This window comes from Lepeophtheirus salmonis, chromosome 11, assembly GCF_016086655.4.
Source record: "Lepeophtheirus salmonis chromosome 11, UVic_Lsal_1.4, whole genome shotgun sequence".
NCBI lineage: Eukaryota > Metazoa > Arthropoda > Copepoda > Siphonostomatoida > Caligidae > Lepeophtheirus > Lepeophtheirus salmonis.
The window spans coordinates 5,929,632-5,954,665 of NC_052141.2; positions in this window are offsets into that span (position 1 = coordinate 5,929,632).

Sequence of the window (25,034 nt, forward strand, 5' to 3'; positions counted from 1 at the left end):
TATTAATATGTATCTATATATAATATGCTTTTTGAGTAAGTCTTAAGCTAGAGTCATTAAATCTAATGACTACCAGAAAGGAATTAACTATAAAAAGATCAAGAATACATAAGAAAAGTCGGGACTTTTTTCCTATATATATTAAAGGAGATAAGTTATTGTTGTTGAACCAAAAAAAGAAGAAATAACATGAATTAAAAAACGAACCTGGGAAAAAATAAATGACCCCAAAAATACTACAAAAAAATAGGCCAGACACACTCATTAAAAAGAATAAAAAAAAAGTAACATTAATCCTGGACGGACGGAGTAGCCTAAAGGGCTCAAAAGCTAGTAAAATTAGCAACAAATTAAACCTAATCAATTATGTCTTTACCAGCAAGGGGTATACCGGGTGTAACGGGGAAAAAATCGTCAGGAACAACAAACTTCCCAAATAACTTTTATACATGTAAATAGGAGGGTGGACGGAAAAGTTTCCAACTTCATCCTGAAAATGGCAGTACTCGAAAATAAAAACTTATCACATTAAAGTTAAAGCTTACATGTATAAGACACCCCAACGATTCGAATTGAAAAGGTACTCATTGCTTCTTCGTTAACAATTAATTATCATTCGACGTGATGGATTATTCATATTGAAATTGTCTCATGGATTGACGAACAAGCATACTAGTAGCTACGATAAGTGGTTTCAAGCTTTTTAGATTCATGAAGTTTATGAAGAGAGAAAGATCTATTTGTTCATCCTTCTATTCCAATTCAATATTGCTTCTACTGTACAGAGTTTGACAGTTTTTCACAGTTACGTCTCTCAATGTTCGTGCTCTTCAAGAACTCGATCTTTGAGTCCCTTACCAAAGCAAAACTCATCTTCTTCTACAAATCCGGGATCATATGATGGTCATTCTCTCTTCATGAACTGCATGAATCAGGCATCATAACAAAGTAGAAAGGACTGATTTGCGCTAATATTATGGTTGTTAGTCAATCCATGAGTCTTTTCCAAAATGAATATATAATCCATCATGTCGAATGATAATTAACTGATAACCAAGAAGCAATCAGTACCTTTTCAATTTGATTCGCTGTCGTGTTTGTTGATTATTTTATTTAATTAAAGCACAAAAACGGTAAATGATTCAAACTACATTCGAACCGCAGGCTACACTGTTGTGCTTAAACAATGATCATGAATTAATTATAATTAATAAAAGAAATATTTTTCTGCAAAATAACACTAATTAATTTACTTAAATTAGTAATACAATTGCATATATTAATTTATTAAATATCATCTTTCTTCCAAATGTCGTAAATGTCCGTTCGGAGAAATACATGTTTGGGGAATTGCAAAACGTTCTTCAGCAAAAAGGTATTCAGCCAATAGTCTGCTAACAGATTTTTCCTTCCCACTTTGCGATCTCTGAAGGAATAGATCCAGCCTGTAAAAAATAATACAATCCTTGACGATCTTTTGATATCAAACATGTGACAATTTTTTTATGAAACAAAATATTTGCATATATTTTTAATTTCCAATTAATTTGAAGAAATGTTTAGGGAAAAAAATCATGTACACAGCACAAAAATCATATTTACGAGTGTAATTTTTTCCCTGTTACACCTAGTACAAATATAATATGTAGGTAGATGGGAAATTTTGAGAGTGGAAAAAAAAACAACTATTAAGGTTTTTCATTCATTTGACCATCTTCCATCGTTGACTGCTCATTATGAGCATTTACGTATTCCTCCATAATGGGTTGGTCTTGAATGAGGGACTTATTAAGAGTTATTATGTATACAATAAGACGGGTTATTTGAAAATGGAGAAGAATGAATGAGTCTTCCTCAAAAAGTAGCAAGTAGCAAAGAATGAGAATACTTGCAATTGGCCTTATTTTGTCCCCAACATCAAAAGAGTTATGACCACATAATTTAGATTACAGTTGTCTAAAACAGGGGGCATCAAATTAACAGAAAGAATTGCAAGCCGTAACTCTCTGTGAAAAGATGAAAAACTAAGTTTAGTATTTTATGTAAATCATAGGTGAGTAGTGTGCAAATTTTGCCATCGTATAGGCTATTTTGTAACCTGTAAGAGTGACAGATTTATTTTCAGCAAACTTTCTCGTGAAGAAGTTTTTTCGAGTTTCTAAACCACATTTCATGCACTCATATTTATCAGAGCGTAACTTTCCAGTAAACTTTTAATATGTTGATAGATGCTTTGTTTCATAGTGACGCCAAGGATTGTATTCTTTCAAAACTGAAACATTGAAGGGTGAAGAAAAAGAGATTCGATAAAGAAAGAACCGGAAAGATGCAGGCATCTCATAATAATGAGATGCCCAAAAAAAGATGGAGGAAATGAATCTTGCTCCTTCAGGTCCTACATAATCATTGAATATATATTTCTAGAAATGCATGGAACAGGGGGACAAAAGTACTTTATTGTCATTTACAAGATAATGCGCATAAAATTCACAACAACCATTATAAATTTAAGACACATGGCTATCAGGATCTTGTAGAATTCTAAACATAACATTCAAATTTAAATTTTATCATAAAGTTTCGTGTTTCATACGTTTTATAAATCAAATTCAAATACAGTTGACAGGGCGGATGAACTGACATCGCGGGCCGTAGTTTGGTGAGCCCTGGTTTAAAACAATGACAAATTTATTAAATACAGCAAAAATAATATTTGTGAACTTTACAATGAAATATTGGATAAAAAATGTCTCCGAGACTGAAATGTTTTCAATTCGATCTTGAGTAATTTTTATATACCGATTTGGGTCGATATTTCGGTCCAGTCCGCAATCTCACACCGTAGATGGAAATTTAATTTTTTTTTAATCGTGGACCAATTTTTTTGGTCTCAATATATAAAGAGTGGCCCACGAAACTTTTTTTTTTTGATATCGCTATAAAAAAAAGAGGGATGGATATTATTCAATAATTTTTATTTTATTTGAAAGCCTCAACATTCTGGCTAATAATGAAACACCACTTTATTCATATGGCCGCCGTTGCTAGCCTTACAGTAGCCAATTCTGTCGACTCAATTTTTCAATACATTTTCGATTTTGTGAGCTTCAATAGCTGCAATGGCGACTTCAAATCGTCAATCGTCTCTGGATGGTTGGCGTAACATTTATCTTTGACGGTTCCCCACAAAAAATAGTCCAACAGAGTCCAATTGCAGCTACGAGGTGGCCAGTTCACGTTGCCATTTCGGCTGATGATGCGATTGTCGAAGACAGTGTGCAAAAGATCCACTGTAGCGTTGGCTGTGTGGCACGTAGCGCCATCCTGTTGCAACCAAATGTCGTTGATGTCTTCCTTCTCCATTTGGGGACACAAAAAATCTTCCAACATGGCCCGACAGCACTCACCATTGACCGTAACGGCAGCTTCTTGCTCGTTTTTTCGCTTTCGGCAACAGCAGCAATGTTTTCGATTGAATGCACTAGACGAACACAGGAACGCGTTGTGTTATCCATTAACGAACCCATTTCGCGCACACGCTTCAGAAATGTATCCACAAACTGCCTGGAAGGCCCTTTATTTCGACCAACGTAATTTTCTTGCAGTTTCGTTTGAAGACTCTCCATTTTGGAAGTAAGTCTTCAGTATTTCCCAATTTTGTTCGAGCGTAAACTTAACTATTTCGTAAACCGAAGACCTTTTACAAAATATTAGACACAATGAGAATGTTACTACAGCTGTCAAACGTCAAAAAAGTGGTAGTTCAAAATACAACCGCTAGATGGGCCACCCGTTAGATCCTTTTTTCTTTTCCTTTTTTTCTCAATCCCTGTACCGATTTTATTCCCACTTCTGATTTATGAGTTGTACAAATATGTCTTATTCAACATATTTAATTTCATATGACGTTATCCCAGGTATAAGGTCTAAAATTTTGATTCATTTACTGACGTAATGTAGCATTCATCTATGATATTTGGTGGTAAACGGTTTTTTTATCCAACGTTTTTCAGCGATATTTCGGCTCAACCCACAATCCCATACCTTAAAATAAAATTTAATCGTTTACAAATGTGAACCAATTTTTTCTCTCTGAATATAATTGCCCATTTTTTATTGGTCTGGATCTATGAACCATTTTCTCTTCTACCCACCAAATTTATGAATAATATAAATATGATCTATGGCAGCCATTGAAATTCCAATGCTGTTATTGTAATGTTTACAATTGGGATACGTCACCAACGTCGACAACCATTCATATATTCACATATGAGACTGGGCCCAAAACAGATTTTTTTCCCCCCAGTTCAGTCTTAAGTGATTTTTTAATCCCCATTTTGGAGCAATGTTTCGATTCAGACTGTAGACTGCAATTTAATTTTATACATTTTGGGGATCGACTTTTTCAGTCTGAATATAATTAACCATTTTTTTCTGTCTGTATCAATGGACTGATTGTCTCTTCTCCCTACTCTGGATTGATGAGTTCTATAAATATGGCGTTACAATTGGTGTATGTTAACAATTTTGAAATACAACTGACGTCATCAATCATTAATCTATAGAATCTTTCTTAAGATAGTTATAAATGCGACCGATCCATGCCTAATTTTTCTTCGAGACCGCCCAGATATTATTTCTTTAAATGTCATGATAGTTTGGTCTCCTAAACATTATAACATTTTCAGAGCCGTCTCGGATTCCAGACTGATCCCCATCTCTAATAAAACTGATTTCGAGATATAGAGGTGAGTGACTATGTGAAGGTGTATTGTATTTGTAATATTGCAGTCTGTTCTTGATTTTTTTATGTTTTAACTGATGGCCATAGTAAGCTGATATAATTTGTAACAAGTTCACAGAGGAAAATTTGAATTATTTTAAGAGTTTGGGGAAAGTTGTCGGTTACAACAAATGTGGAAATAATCCTTGCACTCTCTACAATAATAACCCATTATTTAATTGTCTTTTTTCGATTAACTATGGCCTTTATATCATGATTTGTGGAAGGGGCAGAGATACCTAGAAATATTTACTATAGTCTAGAGCACTGGCAGGCCTGAATGTATTTGCAAAATGGTGTGGTGGGGAGGGCAAACTATATTACGGTAATTTTTGCCCAGATGATTTCACGTATGAACTACAGTAATCGAATCTCAGTGGAAAGAAAATGGAAATGCAAGATGAGAAAGTGGATAAAACCCAGATTAAAATAAGATACCGTTCCTTCCATTTACCCTAACTTACTGAGCTATTTATCCACTTAGGGCTTTCTCAACATAAAAAAAAATATCAGCATGGTCCCTCCATGGTTCCGGCGCTACTGGTACGGAGCCTACAATTAATATATACGACTTTGTTTTGCTCCAATATGGCCCCTTTTAAATAGAATCTGTTTATTTTTTCTTCTTCTATAACTTATTGAGAGTTTTGACGATCTTTAAATGCAATTTGCAGCGTTTCCAAATGATTTATCAAAACTTTCAATGGTATCAAGTTTATACCAAAACGCTTTTCCGACTAATGTTTGACTTCCCCCGCGCTTTTTAATAGTGACGTCATAGAATTGTTATCAAGAGTAGCTATATGTCACCTTCCTTGACTGTTTCTGTGAGATTACCGCTGTTGTACTCTATGACGTAATATCTGCTTGTCTTGCCCTGCAGTTGGTACGGTACATCAATTAAAAATGACAGCAAGCCTCATTACATGATGGCATAACCTTGTATTTCTATTAACCTTGCCTTTTATAATAAAAGTTAGTTTATTTTTACTATTCGTGAACTTTGGCCAAACCTTCGTGTCAAGTTTGATCAAATTCAATCACTAACGTTTGGCGTAAGCCTGGTAAAAAACAAACTAGATGGGGCACTCGTTAGAGTGATTTCTTCCAAAGTTATGGTCGATTATGTATTTTTAATAGTTTTTTGAATTCTTGACCTGGACGTTTTACTATGACAATTTAGTGGCGTCTTACTGTGACTATATATAATCGTTTATTTCAAGTTGGATCTAAATTGATCTATAATCCTGGTGACGAACAAATTAACTAACAAACAAACATAACCAGAAACGTAATCTCCAGTTAACTTCTTTGGTGGAGGTAACGAGTGGAAGAAATGAGGTAAATGCCTACGACAAAACAAAAAAAAAACAAAAAATGAAGAAGATATGGAGATAGAAAAAGAAACTCCTCTGATAAACTAACCAATCAGAAGCGAGCAATAATAAATTAACTTTGTTTGTTATCATTGGTCTGCCTTGAACTGGCATATAAGACCGATACTCGCAGGGCCTAGACGGTGGACCCAGGCTTTTAATTTATTAATATAAATAATCCAGGCTCAATTTTGAAAAAAAATCCTCCCAGCTTCCATTTGTGTCGATTGGGGACAGTTTTTGTTTGTAAGGTTTGTACATCAACGAAGCGGATTGATCTCCAATTGATGTATGGTAAAATATCTGAACAATTTATTTGATACAAAAAATCTTCTTATTTGATTTTAAATCATTTTGCAATTTTATTTATTTATACAATATATATTTTGCAAAATAAAAAAATATTAGAAATAACAATACTTCAAAAATAGGCTATGATTACGTTACGACATATGAAGATATGAGGGGTCATTTAATGCCTATTTGAAGTCAGAGGATTACTGATTATATGCCATTACTAGACTTTACGACTGGGAAAATACGTTATGTAATCGATATTTGTTACTCTCATAAATAATAATAAATATTTATTTGTCAAACGAGGGACATTATTTTTGTGGATTTTAAATCGAGAAAATTTAACACTCTGTTAGTGAACTGGGATTTTCTCCACCCCAAATTTTATAAAATTGCTTTCAAATTCGTTTAAAATGGATTTTATTGCTGGATTTTTTTTCGTATACTCCTCAAACATCCGTTAGAATGAAATAATTGCAACTTTTATTTGTTATAAAAATGTATTTTCTTGGAATTATTCGATTCTGATTTTGCAATTTTTAATTAATGTTTTTAAGTCGTTCCATTTCTCTAATTACAATTTAAAATATTTCAAATAATGGGTATATTTTTTTAGTTTTCCCGCGCGCTGTACTTTTCTTTTTATCTCGAAATTGGAGACAGGGATAGCAGATAGTTGAAATTTAATTATGGCAACCTTTTAATAATAAGGAAATCACTTTACTACAAACAAAAATAACATACAGGTTTGGTGCGGTCCAGGAAATAAATGAATGCCTTCACTATATGTTTTTTTATAAAATATGTCCTGTCTATATTCTCCGCTAGGGGGCGCAGTGTTTAGGTACTCATACGACAATATCAAAGCAACACATTGGCAAAACTATCACCAGTCAAAAAGCAAGAAGTTTTCAACAAAATTAATACTATAAATAGATGTGTGTCTGAGCTCACCTTATCATTAATCTAGTCACTCTTAGCGCCAATGATAGCTTCCAAGCAGCGGCGGAAGGCTTGGCATCCGCTACAGAAGTATTTCTCTGTCATGACGGCCCATTACTGGAGGACAGTGGTATTGAGGGCCTTGGTGTTTGGATGACTGATACTGCAGGGCATACCCTCGACATGTACCCAAAAGGTGAGGGGGTTGGCATCAGGAGGTGGGCTTCTTTCAGTGCTACTGTCAAAATTGACCTCTCTACTCTCACAGGGATCTTTCCAGAAACTTTTTTGATAGCTTTCTGGACTGTTTTAGTGTGAAAATCAGAGGTATCTAGTATGTCCCCTCAATAACTAGAGGGGATTAGCGTGAACTATTTTTTTAACTCCTTTAGCACATCCATTAATAACTTGACTTTTTTTGACTGTGTGATTTTTATTAAAAACTGCAAAATGTATAAATAATTATACCTAATCCATTTTAACAAACAAGTAACAGGTGCATATTTTTTTTAAGGATACTTCAGGAGCATACTTAAACATTCCAGTGATGAATATATTTTAAACAGATATGAAGCAATTTGGGGTACATAAAATCCCCCTTCACTAACAAAAGGTTAAGAAAATTGCTCTTTACAATTGTTCATGTGATTTCACACACTCCTTCCTTGGCCCCAGGAACCCCAGGTACCCTTAGCTAGTAGTTTTATATACCTTTTTCGTTCTGATTATATTACTATTGTACAATGAAAAAAAGTAGTTATGCAATTTTGTAAGGATTATACTGGCCGGCCCCCAAAGATCAGATTAATCTGTACTCAGCCTACAAAACCAATATGAGTTTGAGACCCCTGTATATGATAAAGAGAAGGGATTGCTCGTGTATTCAAAAAGTAATCAACTATTGCAAAGTCTATAGTGAGAATATCCTGTCTTTTATATTAGTAGAGAAGAAAATGACTGTTGTATTTTTTGGCTAGCATTTCCATTAATAAGTTGATTTTTTTTATCATTATTATTGTGTGATTTTTGTAATACGTTTATTTTTTCTTTTCTCACGACTACAAATTTCATTCTCACGTTGTTGTATTTTTTATTTTGTTTTTCCTTATTGTTAATTCATCATTTTCCCTGTATTTTTTTATATGTATGTATTTGAAAAAACTTAAATAAATGGCAAAAATTACGCAGGGAGTTAAAAACTCTATCGCAAGTGAATTAAAAATATTACTTAATGCTTTATAATTTGACAGCACAATGAAGGGATGGATCATTTCGTGGACGTGCAAAAAAAAATTCATAATAATCTAGGATCAGATGCGTTAATTATAGTGGGGGGTATTAAATTTTTTGCAACAGGTATGTACATGAGGCTATTATAAGTACATTTTTTTGCACAAAGTACTTTTTTATGGCATACATACATTAAATACGTCAAATTATATCTTCAAACTTTTCATTTTTGACAAATTTTACATATCTTTGATCCAGTGCAAAAAAATACTAGTTTGAAAAATATAAAAAAAAATGAGTTTAATAACTTTTTAAGGGTAAAGGCATAGATAGAAATTCAGATTCTGCAATGTTTTTGTTTGTCAAGAGTGTATTTTTCTCCATATTTCAGAAGCAAACACATACTAACAGCAATGTGCTGTGAATTTATTCACTGTGAAAACATACTATCTGCCTTTAACAATCGTTTATACAATGCAATGTTCTTTTCTGCGGGAGAAAGCTTCCACTTTCTTGATATCTTTAAACAAAATATAAATCCCTTGTCACTTAAACGCCTTGCAATTATTGCAGACTCATTTCTTTTCTTCTAAAGTTCAATAACAGTGGGGTTTTTTTTAAATTCCGGCTCATAACTGATTAAGACGAACTAATCTACTGACAATTTATAAAAGAACGTCAGGATTGAAAATCAGATGAGTTTCGACTTAACTAGGTGTAAGCTTCACTGCCAAATAAATATATTTCTAAAGATCAGACGGATGCCAAATATAGCCAATTTAGGGTTAATCCAAACTTGAATATTGGCAAAAATATAGCAAATATTCTAAATGTAACATCTCACTTCAAGTTTTGTGCAGATGAAATGTTTTTGTATTGGGTCGACCTTATAGCCAATTGCAATGATTTTATTCTTGGTTTCTGGCACGAAATTGAGAGATTCTTTTAATATATGGATAGGTAAAAAAAAAGTTCAGCGTACTTACCCATTTTCAAAGTTTCATTGTCTATTAATACAGACTTGTCTATATCTATGTATTTGCACGAATAACCCACTTACAACATTTATTTTTGCAAATATCGTCAAACAAGTTTTCTTCCGCGTCATTCATTTCAAATGACTCAATAATACTTATATATATTTTAAAATTCTGATTGATGAGTAAATCAACTTTTAGACAGATTTTAAAAGATTAATTTTGCCCTTGACTCTGACATAGATTTGACACTGACCGCCAAACGACTTTCTAAATAAAGTAATCAATTAATGACGATAGTTGTGTAGGATAGTAAGAACAAACTGGGTGATATAGTTTATACATTCATCACTCAAATAACATATTTATTAGTGAGAAAAATTGTTTAATGGTTGAAAAGCCATATCGGAGCCAATAGAAGGCTATTCAACAAAATAAAAGCTTTAAACCATAGTTAAATCTATTGTTTATCTTAACTCATGCCAGTAATTTGCATTATAAACCTATAATTGACTCAAATATATCATATGAAATATTTGTCAATTTACTTCCGAATGTTCAATAAGGTTTCGAATATCAGTGAATGTAGTAGAAAATGAAGTTCATAGGAATTAGATAATAATAACAACAGCTAAGGAAAGGAATATTACCAATTCCAAAAAACTGTACAGATAAAAAATAAACACCATTTACATCACTAAAGGTTAGCTACACACTTTCAATTCTACATTCATAACGTCTGCGATATTTCATTAATATGACTTCATTATTATTTATTAATATACATCAGGGATCACTATATATAGTGTATCCTCTATACACGCTCGATGCTACATGCTAGGGGGTTCATGTCTGGTCTCTGCGTCAGACAGAAGTCATTTGCCCAGAAGTGCATCTTGGCCTGGAACCCGCTATTGGGGTTTCGTTGCGGTGTAGGCAGGTGCTCCATCTTGTTCTAACACCCAGGGAATATTGCCAACGATGGATTTGACGATTTTGACATGCTCATCAGCCTTCAGCTTGTATCCTAAATGGAACCACACGGGATTCAGGGCATGGCACTTCCCATTGTATACAACCAGGCCTTACATCATCACTGAAGCAGAGTGTTTGACCGTGGAGACATATCTGTGCTCCCTGCTACATCCCCAAAATGTCACTACTCAATCATTCTGCCTGTTGAAGACATGGTCAACAGTAAAGGTCTTCTCATCAAAAAAGATCTCAATGCGTCAACAGGATCCCTGTTTCTTGGTCGTTGGAACATTGTAAAAAAAAAAAAGGGGAGTCTAAATCACTCACAAATTTAGAGTTCCAACTTGTACAAATTGCCTATACAAGTTACAGGTTGTATACGACATATATACATATATAATGATTATTTATAGGTTGACCCTTGGGGTCAAGCAGTCAACCATATATACATAGTATGGTGTACTATCTACATAATAGGAGGGGACGAAGTATGATAGTGTAAAGGTCAATCTTTGAGGTCATCAATTCTCCATTTTTTTTTTTTTTTACATACTCACATATATCTTATTTTTATTTGGGAAAGAAGGGAAGAATGAAATAATAAGAAAAAATTCCTGAATATTGTAGGTATGTACGAGTTTGTTCCGTAGTTGTTATAAGACATACTATGTATATATATATATATAAGTATTAAGAGAGAGAATGGTTCGACTACGTCTATATATCTCAAAAGTATGTGAACAGGTAATAGCTATTAGTAGTTATATACTAGTGTTGACACTCGGTACGAGACCGAACTTTTCTTTCAGTTTGGTGTAATGCAATTTTTTGACATCAATTTGAACCAATATTCCCCGGGTCCAGACCCATATCTCAGACCCCCAATCCAAATTAAACGTTTACAAAATCGTGATGCGATTTTTTCAATCTCAATATATAGACCTAAGTGCCTGATTTAGAAGACGGACATATATGTGAGATATTAACATAAAACAACCTTAGACAAAAATGACTACAGACCAATATTTCATAGATATCATTGAGTCAATTATAGGCGCTCTGTTCAAACCACAGGGATGAGTTAAGCTGCTCTAGAATGTTAGCTGCAGTTTAAAGCCTTTATTTGACTTCAGAAACTTATATTAGCCAGATATAGCCCCTTTAAATCAGTAGGGTAAGAGATAACTTTGGCTACTTTAAGTGAAATTTGCAACGTAGCCAATGGGACAATACGAATCATTTGTAAATTGAAATGGACGAATATTCGTATAAGAATGCTAAAGTAATTTATAAAGTTCATTCAATGTTATATGACGTCATTGTAGGTTGAAATACAACTGACGTCATGTATTGCACAATTCATCTATAGAATCGGTCTAGACCAAATTTTAAATGAGAAGCAATCCTGACCTTTTTTTTTTGTAAAATCGATCTAAACGGATGTGACTCGCTCCAAAATTCAATGAAACTCAATTTGGAACAAATTTTTGGGGGTTTACACAGCGATCATAGACTCTAGACCAACATTTAACCTTATTCCAATCGTGGACCGATTTCTTCGGTCACAGTCCATGAACCGATTTCTTCCCAAATTTGTGGCTTTATTAGTCGTATAAATATGATTTATTCCAGTCATTGAACTTCATATGACGTTATTCTAAGTTGATGTTCAACATTTGAAAACACAACTGACGTCGTGTACAATTGATCTATAGATTCAATCTAGGCCAAATGTATTATGGGAGCAATCCAGAGCTAATTTTTCTTAGCGACCGGTTCAGACTGAACTTCTTTAACACGTCATTAACGTTATCGTCTAACAAAAACACCAAATCCTCTGGTAACAGTAAAGATACTTGGAGACAAATTAAGTCAGAGACGCTATTTTCATGAAAATTTCATTTGATACACACAGCCAATTCTGTGACGTCATAAATGTAAAATATCTCGATATATAAATATAATTAATGAACTTGTAAACAGAAACAACTGACTATATTATGTTTTACTAAGCCAGGGAGCGCTTACATTTATCACCTTGGCGAAGTTAACAAAATTATGACTGACCTAGCTTGTCTCTAAGTATCTTGGTAACAGTAAGCTTATGCTTCCTTATGTCGTGGAACTACAATTGCTCAATATATAACTGTTGAGAATTATTAAATATTCTGATTACATATTTGATCCTTAGAACTAGTTCTTATGTACGAGTATTATGTACAGCCAGTCTTAGAACCAATCTCTGGTACCTGTCATTAAGACCGTATGTCCTTCAGACTGTCAGTACTAGAACTGATTAAAAAACTAGTTGAGTGACATCATCAATGACCGAACTAAATAAGTTTTTAGGACGGATATACGGGAATGAACAGGACCGGAGCGAGACTGAACAGCATGGCATATCAGTCTTCAGTCATAAATAAGGATTGCCAAAGCACTAAGTCCACACACACTTACATACTCAATACTTCTTTCCTCAAGAATAACAGGACCCTGTCTTTGGAACCCGTGATTTGGAGTATCAGCACTAAAACTGATTTAAACAAAGATTAAATAAAGTTTAGTGACGTTATGAAGGACGGAACTTTATGGATTTTAGAACAGTTATTTATGACTGAACTGTACTGGATCGAGACTCAACGGTACTATTCAGTCTCAGGACTGTCAGTACTGAAAAAACTATTTAAAAAAAAGGAGAAATAAAGTTGAGGGACGTCATCAAGGGACGATGTTCATGCGTTTTAGGACTGTGTTGCATGATTGAACTGGACTGGATAGAAACTGAATGGTACTGCAGTCTTTAATTCGGTCTCAGGACTGTGAGTACTGGAACTGACAAAAAAAAATAAGAAAAATAAAGTTGCGTGACGTCATCAAGGACCAAACTGTGGTCTTTAATTCAGTGTTAGGACATTTCAGTACTAGAACTGATGAGGAAAATAAAGAATAAATTAAGTTGAGTGAACTCATCAGGGACTGGGCTATGTAAATGTAGAACTGATATACAGAACGGTACTGAATTGGACCATGACTATAGTCTACACTCCAAAATAAAGACGCCCAGAACATTGGTTGTGCCCACTAAAAATCATAAGGGTTATAGACCGATGCAGGATTGAGCTCGACACTGACTTCCAACACTAGTATTTACCTAAAGATGACGAAGATAAAAATAATGGTGGTAGAAGAACCATCCTGTTATTCTTTTCTTCTTATTATGTCTTGTACCTATGTATGTAAAATGTAGATATAGGGGGGGGGGAGCACAAAGCGTGGGAACAGAATCATGGGAACCAACACGGTTCAAAAGGAAAGAAGAAAAAAAAGGTACCATATTTATCGTTTTTATTCTTCTTATTTTTATAAAATTATAATCTAAATATATTTTTACACCTTGAAAAGGGATTCTAAACTGTCTTCATGCAGTACAAAGTACAGCATTTAATTTCTCTCTTTTATTTATCGTTCATTGTTTCATCATCATTATTGATATATATATATATATACAGAGTGCGTCAGCGAATTGCGGAAAAATCATGGGCCAAGTCCAATGTGGGTGTGGTAATAAAAAAATCTTTATTAATGATTTACAAATTCAACTTTATTTTCTACAAATGTCCACCTTCTGCCTCATCCATGGCGCCCTCAATTCTGACCCTGAAGGCACTGCATACCCTCACAGCAAACATAATCGTTCGACATGGACATCCATTGTTCTTCAACAACAGTTTTAAGGGCGCTCACAGACGAGTGGGGATTGGGACAGTCTCTACTTTACACATTGCCCCAGATTCCAATATATAAGGGAACAGAGTGAGGGGATGATGAGGCAAAATGCGGATTGGCGAGAAATCAGTCGGATTAGATAGGCAACACTCCTAGACTATCCTGGCCTTGTGTCTTGGAGTATAATCTTTTAACTTACTTTCATAATCTACTTTACCCATAGCCCCAGATTCTATAATCTATAGGGCATCTCAGTCAGGGGATGATTGGGGTCAAACTTGGATCCCTGTCCATCAGCCAAATTAGATCCACATCACTCCTAAACTGTCCACATTCTTGCCTCCACGTGTAGTAACCCTCAGAAAGGACATTGTCAAACCAGGGCTTCACGACTGTTTCCATGATCTCAAGGTACTATTTGGCTTCCATCCTGTGCCCCTTTGGGAACTAATACAGTAGTATGCGCTTTCCATCCAAACATCATGGCACTGACGGGATGTTTAGTGTTATTGATGTGGAACACATCATCCACTTTGAAGGCAAGGTACCTTTTGTTGTGGGTCTGGAACACAATTTAGTTCTTCTTGTCTGAGGTCTGTGAATCGCCAATTCTTCTTCCGCTAATTAATTAACTGTTTTCCAATTTTTTATCAACTAATTTTGGCCGATTCAGTAAGTAACTGACGTTTTCTTTTAATATATGAAGTCATACCACGGTCCGCCACCATTCTGCGCACTGTGGCCTAGGAGACACTCCACTCTTACAAAAATTTTGCTTTGACCTAGTTGGATTTCCACAATAGTGTTCCCCCAATTGCTCCAAAAACTTTCAGTACTAGAACGGATTAAAAAAGGAAAAATAAAGTTAAGTGAAGGATCAAACTTTAAAAGTTTTGAGACTGATATGCATGACTGAACTAAAGCAGACTACGACTGAACTGGACGGAATTTTCATTTTCAGTCCGTAACAAATACTGACACAATACTAATGATAAGAATTTTGTACCACAACTAAGGTCATCAACAATTAATCTATAGAATCCGTCTACACCGATTTTTATTGTGAGACCGATGTGGATCCAACTTTGCTTTGGGACCAATTAAAGACCAAACCTCTTAAAAGGACTGAATTAGTTCGGTATTCTAAAAGTAATTAGAGTTTTAATACTAGTCTATGATTTTCAGACCAAATCCCAATACTAGTAGTATCTATCTATGTACCCTATGATGATTGCTTTTTACAACGGGTAATTTACAATTTAAGTAAATTACGAGAACGGAAAAAGCATACTGGATATTCGAATAATTCCATCATGCCTGATTCCCTGTACTCACATATATGTAAACGATATATATTCAAGGTTCTCCTGTATAAATATTGTGTGAGTGAACGTAGTTATTAGACCCCCACCTGTGTCTGCAACATTTTTCCCAGGAAAATAAATTAATTATTATTGTTACAAGCCCTTTAATTCATAATATCAAGGCAGTCAAAACAAAAGCTGATTGTTATTTGTTGTTATTTAGATGTAGTTTTTTTTATGTGTCGTCATCAAATACATACTGCTGAAAAAAGTTCATGTAATGAAGGAAAAAAATGTATTCAAACTCTGAGAACATCATTCTAACCAATGGGAATCATACACTACAAAAAGGTGGTGGTCATCTTTAAAAAGATAAAGGATTAATATGCTTAATTGTGCAGAGTAGGAACTCAAAACGTGATTTGTTTGTAATTGAGAAAAGATAACTATAAACCAAGGTTGTGCCGGGTTTGGGTTCAACGGTTTCGATCTTACTTCTTCTTATACGGACTCAGTTTGGTTGGAGGGACTTGAAACAAGGGGGTTCGCTAAAAATTCGTGCCCAGGAAGTGATATACAAACAGAGACGTAGCTACGTTTTACGAGGAGCACCAAGTTCCAGCAGAGGTCCCGAAAACTAAGGTACATTAAGAAAAGGGTTGTCAAAATGAGAACGTGGGTTTTAGGGTTTTTCAGAAGAGAGAAAAACAAACAACAAAAGAACCCAGACCGATAAGCAATAAATAAAAACTAGTGATGGAAATCAAGTGTATTTTTAAGCGCGCCCGTTTTCTTTTCTTTTTCAATTTCATTTTCTTCTACATTCAATTATATTCAACAGCTGATAGAACATTCGAGTCTGCTCATAATAGACAATGCGTAACCTTTAGGATTTGATATGGGGTTTTAATATTATAATTGCTGGGAGGTTGTTTTAATAAAGGGCGACTTTATCAATTTTGGAGGACAGCCCGAAATCATTTAGCCAATTATTCCATAGATATTTTGAATTGTTCACAGCTTAAAAGGGGATTATTCTAACTGAAGTAATCAACATTTAGAACACTAAATAGCTCAAGGTTAATAGAAATACAAGGTTAAACTGTCACGTAATCGGGCTTGCTAAATTTTTCAATGTGTTGTACCAACTGCTGGACAAGACAGGCACATTTTGAGAAAACACGAAACCACTCATAGTCTATGACGTCACTATTGTAAGAATTTTCCATTTAATGTATCGTACCGAATACTGGGAAAGGAAAACAGATTTTGACAAAACACGCAACCCCTCATCTACTACTACGTCAATATTAAAAGCGTCGTCAAACATCAGCCGAACACGCGTTATGGTATAACTTAGTAGTTTTATTGAAATATATGAAAAGAAGCAAACCCATCCACAGCTGAAAAAAACAAATACAGTGTAATGCCGTGATATGGACTCGAAATACAACTCCATAAATCCCTCTGCCCATTACGATTACACATGGACATATTTATAAGGGTTTTTATCAAGTTTAGTTATTTAACTTTTTATTATGGACAAAGGTATTTTGTAAAATGAATAAAATAACCTTAATTAGGGGCTACATAGTTTATTTCCATCATAGAAGTGACCGACCCCTATTATGCATATTTATATACCATAAAATTCATTATGAACAAAGGAGTTTTTTGATTCTGTAGAATTAAAAGTATTTGAGTAAAGATTTTGAGGAATGAATCTTCTTCACTCTTGATACCTTGCTTGTCTGAAATTTCCATTTTACTCTTCAAAATTTTTTCATCTTCCAGGAAAGGTAATATATCTAAATATAACCAGGGTGAGTAGTTGAAATTTGGGCACTTATAAAAGAGAGAAATATGAAAAATAATTTTGAGGAATTGATACTTGATAAACTGATTGTTTATTGACACACATCTCAAAAAAAAAAATGAACACAATCAATTGACAAATGCCCTCATAAAGAGACAAAAGAATCAAGTTGCTGCTCTATATACCATGTCATCAAAAGCCATTAAAATCTGAACACTTTGAATTTTTAAATTTATAAATTAACAAAATTAATAATGAATTTCAACAAAATTAATACTATAAATAGATGTGTCTCAGAGCTCCCTTAATCATTAATGACTCCTCCCTGAGTGGCAATGATGGCTTCATGGTGCAACGGAATGCCTGACACCCACTGCAGATGTAGTCCTCGGGCATACTAGTCAGATGCCAACCTACTCAACTTTTCCATCTGCCGCATGTGGAGGTCTGCCGGACATAGTCACCGAATCTCCAAGCTCTCAATTCTTCCTTTGATAAGCATGTAAACTCTATGAGGCCAAGGACGTATAGGGAGGGACGTCAGAAACCTAACGTGACGTCACTGGCGGTCTTAAAATGGCGGCTGTCTGATTTTCAAAAGGGAAAAAGGCGGGAACAGGGAAGAAAGAAAAAAAGAGGAACAAACTCCTGAGTATTTGATGTCTGTTGAGAGTTGCATGATTTATCATTGTTTTTATTATACCAAGAATAAAACAGATTTATATTTGACTGAGTTGTTCTTTTTGTAATTTGAAGAAATACAATTGTCAGGCTAAAAAAAGGCTGTAACATCCTAAACATCAGAGCTATATATCAGTACGTCTATGCATGAACTCTAATTACATTGTTACCACCTGTCAGAGGTTCCAACACTGCATCAAGGTCAATATAAAAGTCAATAGAGGGGCCCATGAAGATTAAAAATATATTCTTTTACACGTGACAACATCTTTACAGTCTTTATTTAATGTTGCTTTCTCGTTTACCGAATTAAACTATTACAAATTCCAGATTCAAAATGTATGTATAGTTTTCACTTACACACCCGATGCATATACCTAAATATATATATGTATATTTATATTAAAGTATATTTATAAATACTCTTAGTTAAGAGAGTAAATCTTTGAAATGTTTTCTATTGACTAAAGGATTTTGAAAATTTTTCACATTCCTTCAGTTCATCCTCTCATATTTTTAAGAAATATTTCTTGCTTCAAAAAATAAGGTATTATATTCTTTTTTTTTTTTTTAATGAGATTTGATAAATACATATTTACATAGAACTGACATACGTGACCATATCTACATATAAATATAAGTTAATGTCACATTAAATTAGTCATTACATTGCAATCTAATTAAGGAAATAATTCTTATCATACAGATATCTACTTCGAGAGATCAAATACAATTATTAACTAGATTGGTACTAGATATTAGTTCCACGTTTTGGTCTGAAGTGTTATTATACTGCAAGTCCAATCCGAGTCTCAAGTTCTTACTCACAAGTCCAATTTATAGAATATTTCCCTACCGAGTCTAGTTGGAGTCCAATTTCTTTTAAATTCAACTCAAGTCCATCACTATAAATAATGAAAATCGTGTGGTTTTTGGTCATGTTAAAAAAAAGAAACCGAAAAGAACATGGTAACCCTGACAATTTGAAGGAGAGACGCTTCGCTGCTGTGATGAATTTTTATTGGATCGGTTATGCTAATTTAGGAAGGAAAGAAGGAAATAAACAAGGACATTGGAAAGAATTACTCCGATGTTCATCCCTCAATTCTGTACTGAGTCCAACAAAAGATTACAAAATAAATCATCGAGGATGAATTTCGTGTCTTTTATGAGCATACACGAATGTTCAATCCGGTTCTCTATATAATTGAATGTAGTTGAAAAGGAAGTTCAATAATAATGACAAACACTGAGGAAAAGAAAATTTCTTCTTCCGATTAGCAATTCCTAAAGAAAATGGGGATGCGATATTATACACACGATTTACATCACTACAAATACTGTATCTTGCAACCTCTCCTCCCAAAAGCAGACAGAAAAAGGACCAATATCAGCTGTTAGTTAGTCAATTATTCTAATTAACGAATTATTATTCAATGTGAGTTGATAATTATTTAGAGCAAAATAAAAACTAATTCGTATCCAACTCATTAATGTTAAGAAGAATGATTTGGAAGAAAAGAAGCTGAAACATCGACAGCTGAGTACCAACTAAATTGTACATTTGTCTCTAAGTGAGGTAACGCCGTGTGGAATAATAACTCAATGCAAATATTTATGTAGATGCCGCTCCAAGCCCTAATTAAGATCAATAGAGATGCCTCGTTCAATATCGATAATTAATATATTTTTATTTATAACTAGGATTAAGTATTGATTAATACTATAAGCTTTGTAAGATCCGAAAAATCCCTCGGATCATTTTTATGATCTGGAAAGTTCCTTTAGTCTTTTATATAATCTAAAAAAGTTTAAATAAACGAAGGCAGTTCGAGTCTCTGATCTTTTATAGTAGTGCAGAGTTTACTTTTACCATACTTGAGTACTTTGGTTCAAGCTCTATGACCCTTCCTATATATAATGTACAATGTCATTATAACAATCATTATAATTATAATTATTAATTATGTTCTAATACGAATAACATTGGATCATTTATTGTTTCGGCATTAGGTGGCCATCAGTAACAATCCCATTGTAATCCTGACAAGATTTTATTAAGGTATGAACTTTGGGTAAAATCCTTATAAAATTCGAGACACGTAATTGTCTATCTAAGAAATCGGTTTTTGGACACTAATACTTACATATTTACACATATCCATGACACTTCAACACCACCAGCGGCCCAAAAAACTATCATGCAAATCACTAAATAGTATTTTGGTCTCCGTATTGCCACTTGGACTATAGGTCGGGTCATTTAAATAGATATAACAGATATGAAAGAACGGAAGTATTGTTTAGTTGTCAACAAAACCTCTTTATTCGACATATAAGGTCGATTTGTGATGAAGCAACGGGGAAGTAGTTCTTTGGACTTTGTTGAGGGTATGATTTCATAATTCTACTTTGTCTCTTTCCTCAATCATCGAGAATTGGGAAGCTTAGTTATCCTTTGAACGTTGCTCCAACAAAAATTGACCTCTAAATCTGTTTTGTAATAATTTATGTTGCTTTTTCAAAGTAGTTTTTGACGACATTTTACTATATATTTAAATAACTTTATCTCAAACCCGTTTTGCAGACAACCCAAGCCTAACACTAGTAGATATCATGTTATAGACCATGGAACGTATTCTCTGTGAGAATGAATTATTGTTATTATACTTATTTATCGATTTTTCTTTTTTTATGTGGATGCACTTTTCCGAATTTTTTTAAACATTTCTTAGTTATTTTGTCTATCTTGGAAATAACAAAATATACATGTATATATATATATATAATGATTTATAGATTTCCATAGGGTTCCACATGGTATTCAATTCGGTTTTTCATAAAGACTACGTAGTATTATTAATAATATTAACTAATGACTTAAACGTGATACTTTAAGTTATACGTTGTTTGTGGCATTTATGTACGTTTAACAAGAGGTAGGTAAAAGATACCTTGAGTATTTCCGGTGACGCCATCATTTCACAATACTCTCATAAAGGTTTGAATATTAACACAGTCTAAGGTGGGATAACTCATATTTTCTTTAGCGAATAAAAATAATGTATTTACAAAATTGCGCACTGTTAATGTTTTTAGGGGTTTTTTGCTGCAAAATAACTGCTGGTTTGATCTTATCTAGATATAAACAAAAGGTTTTGTGCATTTATTCAACAAAATCATCTGAAAATATTACTCGACAAACCTTTTATTCAATATGTGATCCCTCAGTTCTAATAATTCATTCAAAACTTAGGGATTAGATCCTTTACAGACCTTATCCATGACGTCAGACTCGATCTTGGTCCACTCCTTCCTAATGGGAACCTCTAGAGACTGGACACTCCTGTGAAGAGTAGCACTGGATCTCTCCTTCAGACACGCCTAAATAGAGTAGTCCAAGTGGTTCGCGTCTGGAGATATGGAAACCCCAATGTTGAGGATCCAAAAGTCCGGTAAGTTGTCTCTCAGGAAGGTTTGGGTCATAACTGCGCGATGACAGGGAGCTCCTCCGTCTTGAGGGAAAAACAAAGTTGTCCCCAAACTCTTCTCTAGCCAAAGGTTGCACTTTCTTATCCAGAAGTTTGGTCTAAGCATATGCATTGAGCCGTTCCTTCCTCTCCACAAAAATAGGATAGTCGAATTCGCCTGTGTTGGCCACAAATCCAAAGATTATGGTACTGGCAGTATTTTTTTGTCTGAAGGTATATCTTACTGAAGTAAATCCCAGCTCCTTTGATATGCCCAAGGCGGGCATGCCGCGTGAGAGAAGCTTCAAAATGTCTCTCCTTTTTTGCTTTATTTTACTCTTTCTCGTTTGTGTTGTATTTAATTCAGTCGAAACTTAAAATTTAAGTGAAGCTACTACCAGGTAAGATTAACTCTCTATAGCAACGTCTCACTGGATGGACAGAATCCGTTTCAGAGCCCACAATAGAAGATTTCAAGCCTATTCCACTTTTAAAGGCAGAACCCAAGTGCACTCTTCTGATGATTTTGGTGAACAACAATTTGAATATGAGCCATGATAAGGTCTCAAATATATAAGATTAAAAAAGACCGAGTACCTCCATTGAATACTAATTGATGTCAATAATGAAGAGTCATATGTATTTGAATAAATCAAAGTAATATTTTATAAAAATCCCTCATCTGTACTTATTTTTTTGATCGATTAATGATGAGAAACGTCGGATAATTAGAGAAGGAAATCTTTTTCTTGCCATTTTAATAGTTAATTTTTATCTACACTATGGAAATAAGATTGTATAAAAATATGTGATTAGATATTTTTAAAAACATTTTAGGTTGAGATAAATGTATAATTAAATTCGGTATTAGAGAGTTATATTTTTGATAGAGGGTAAGGTTTAAGTCCTTTTATTTGTTGGTCCCATTTTGACATGAACCAATCGTTGTCTATTTCACTTCATATGAATTATGTTATACAAAACTACTCAAATTGCATATTTTTAGCCTATGAGAACTGAACAAAAGAAAAGTTATAAATGCTTTTGATTGTGCTAAGAATATACATTTAAACGTTTCACAAAGTAGTCAAAAAACCGCCATGTTTCAACAATAGAAAAATTTAAACCTGTTTCATTTTCAGAGGCAATGATTTGGGTGAACAAGGATGTGAGTATTATCAAAGGTATGATGTTTAAAAGATTACGAGGATCTACAGAAAAAGGGTTGTAGAGTTGAGGAAGTCCTTGGTGGAGACCAAGGACTCAAGGGGAGCTCCAAGATCACTGGTACAACTAGGTTTCTTAGGATATTGGACCTCCTAGCTCCTCAGTCCTGAATCTGATGGATTATTTTGTCAGTATCTACCTTGAATCAAAGGTCAAGAAAAAGTCATTTTACCTCTACGAAGTCCCTGATCGACTCCATTGTCCTAAAATGCAAGAAATTAGGTGGGGATATAGTTTCACATGCCTGCATGCGGCTCAGCACTCGAATCGAGGCCATTATTGAGGGCAAAGGAAGTGGAATTGAGTTAGGGGTATATTGTTAAAAATTGTATCTACAGCTCAGTGTTTGTTTTTAGAATAAATCTTTAAAAATGGCGATTTTATGTTAACTAAAAGTAGATGGATCAAAAGCGCAGGATTTCGTTGTTTGATATATTCTGTATATAACCCTGTTATCAATAATATCATATCCGGATTTAAAGACAATTGAACATCCACAAAAACCTATCATATATATATTGAATCATTTAATTTAAATAGACAATAACGTAAAAGACTGAAAAATCAGCCTATAGGCTGATTTTTCCCTTTTAAAGAATCAAATTACACTTAATATTTCCATATTGTTTATACTTAATATTGGAAAATGTAGTGCTTGAATGTTATTTAACATTCAAATCATGTGTAAAAACAATTTTTATACATTTCCACCAACAAAGAAATATAGCTTTAAAAGTCAAAAGACAACACTAAGCTATCAAATTTCTTGATAAATGATACAAAAATATCGTAAAATTATGTTTATTTTTATTTTTCTGCAGATTGAAATCACTTTTTTTCTAAATAATTATGGTTTATTTCTTTGATAAAGGATTATATTTTTTTAAACCAAATTCAGTAATGAGCTTATGTTGAAATAAGTTAAAGTATCTTCCGTTGGACAATAATTAAATTCTAGGAGTCGAATGGAAACAAAAGGTGCGGCAACATAACTTCCTTTTTTAAAGAGGAAAAAACAAAACAAAAAAAAACAAGTATTTTCAATCAGAATAGTTGTATTTGTACTTCACATTGTAATAAAATTCTAAAGACACTGTAATATAATTTTTTTTTAATTGACCTTTTTGGTGGCCTTAAAATTGTGCATTATACTCTTAAAATGTACCACAACTATTGCTTAAAGTATAAAAAGGCTGAAGAGGAAAAGGGATTTCAGGGGGTAGGGAGGGGAAAATATAGGCAACACATTATTTTTTGTTTTCCAGATGGCTTAAAAGATCCTCGTGCATCCAAAAAGTTGGGGAAAAATTTCATTTGCTCATTTTTATGAATGAACTCCCCCCCCTGACTTTAATTAACTTTTCATTTAGAGATTTGTGAGGGATTTTTGTTTATTATCTCACTAAATAAAATAGTCATCTGAGAAGTGAATGCTAATTACCACAGCATTCTACCCATTGTAATTAATATGTACTATTTTTTGTGTGTGATTGCACAAGAAATTTAATCTCCTAATTGAGTGCAATTAAAAATATGTGAAAAAAAAATAAAAACATACTTTCTTGGCATGGGTAGTACAATAAGCTTGAATACAATATAGGTGAAAGATGATGAGATTTTCTAGCATTCATAAGGCAAACAAAGATATTTTAGTATATGTATTTATTAGTTAAATCCTTTTTTGTCATATTTTCAACAACTCTAATCGAAATACAATCCTGCATACAATGAACATGTTGAAAATTAAATAAACAAAAAATCAACATGGCGACCCTGACTATTTGAGAAACATTATGAGGGAGATCAGCTGCAATCAGCTGTGACATGGGAGGAAGGGGAGAAGGAAATCTATAAGAATAAATTACTAAAAATGTGAGCGAAGATCTAAAATCTACAAAATCTTGGATACATATTGCTATGTGAATACCAATTTTTGTAAATTCATATTAATACATTTCATATGATATACAGGACAGATCTTATCTCGTACCACAGATTAGATTATATCCAATTTTTAAAGAGTAAAATTTAAACAAAAGGTTTTATGAGGACATTAATTTACCAAAACTAGCAGAAAATATAGTGATCGGCACAACTTTTATGCAATTTGTGAGACCTCAGCTCAAATAATTGCCTCAAAACGAGGCCTAAATCCCTTGCTGGCCTTGACTATGTAGTCAGACTCGAGCTTGGTACATTCCTTCTTGATAGAAGCCTCTAGAGACTG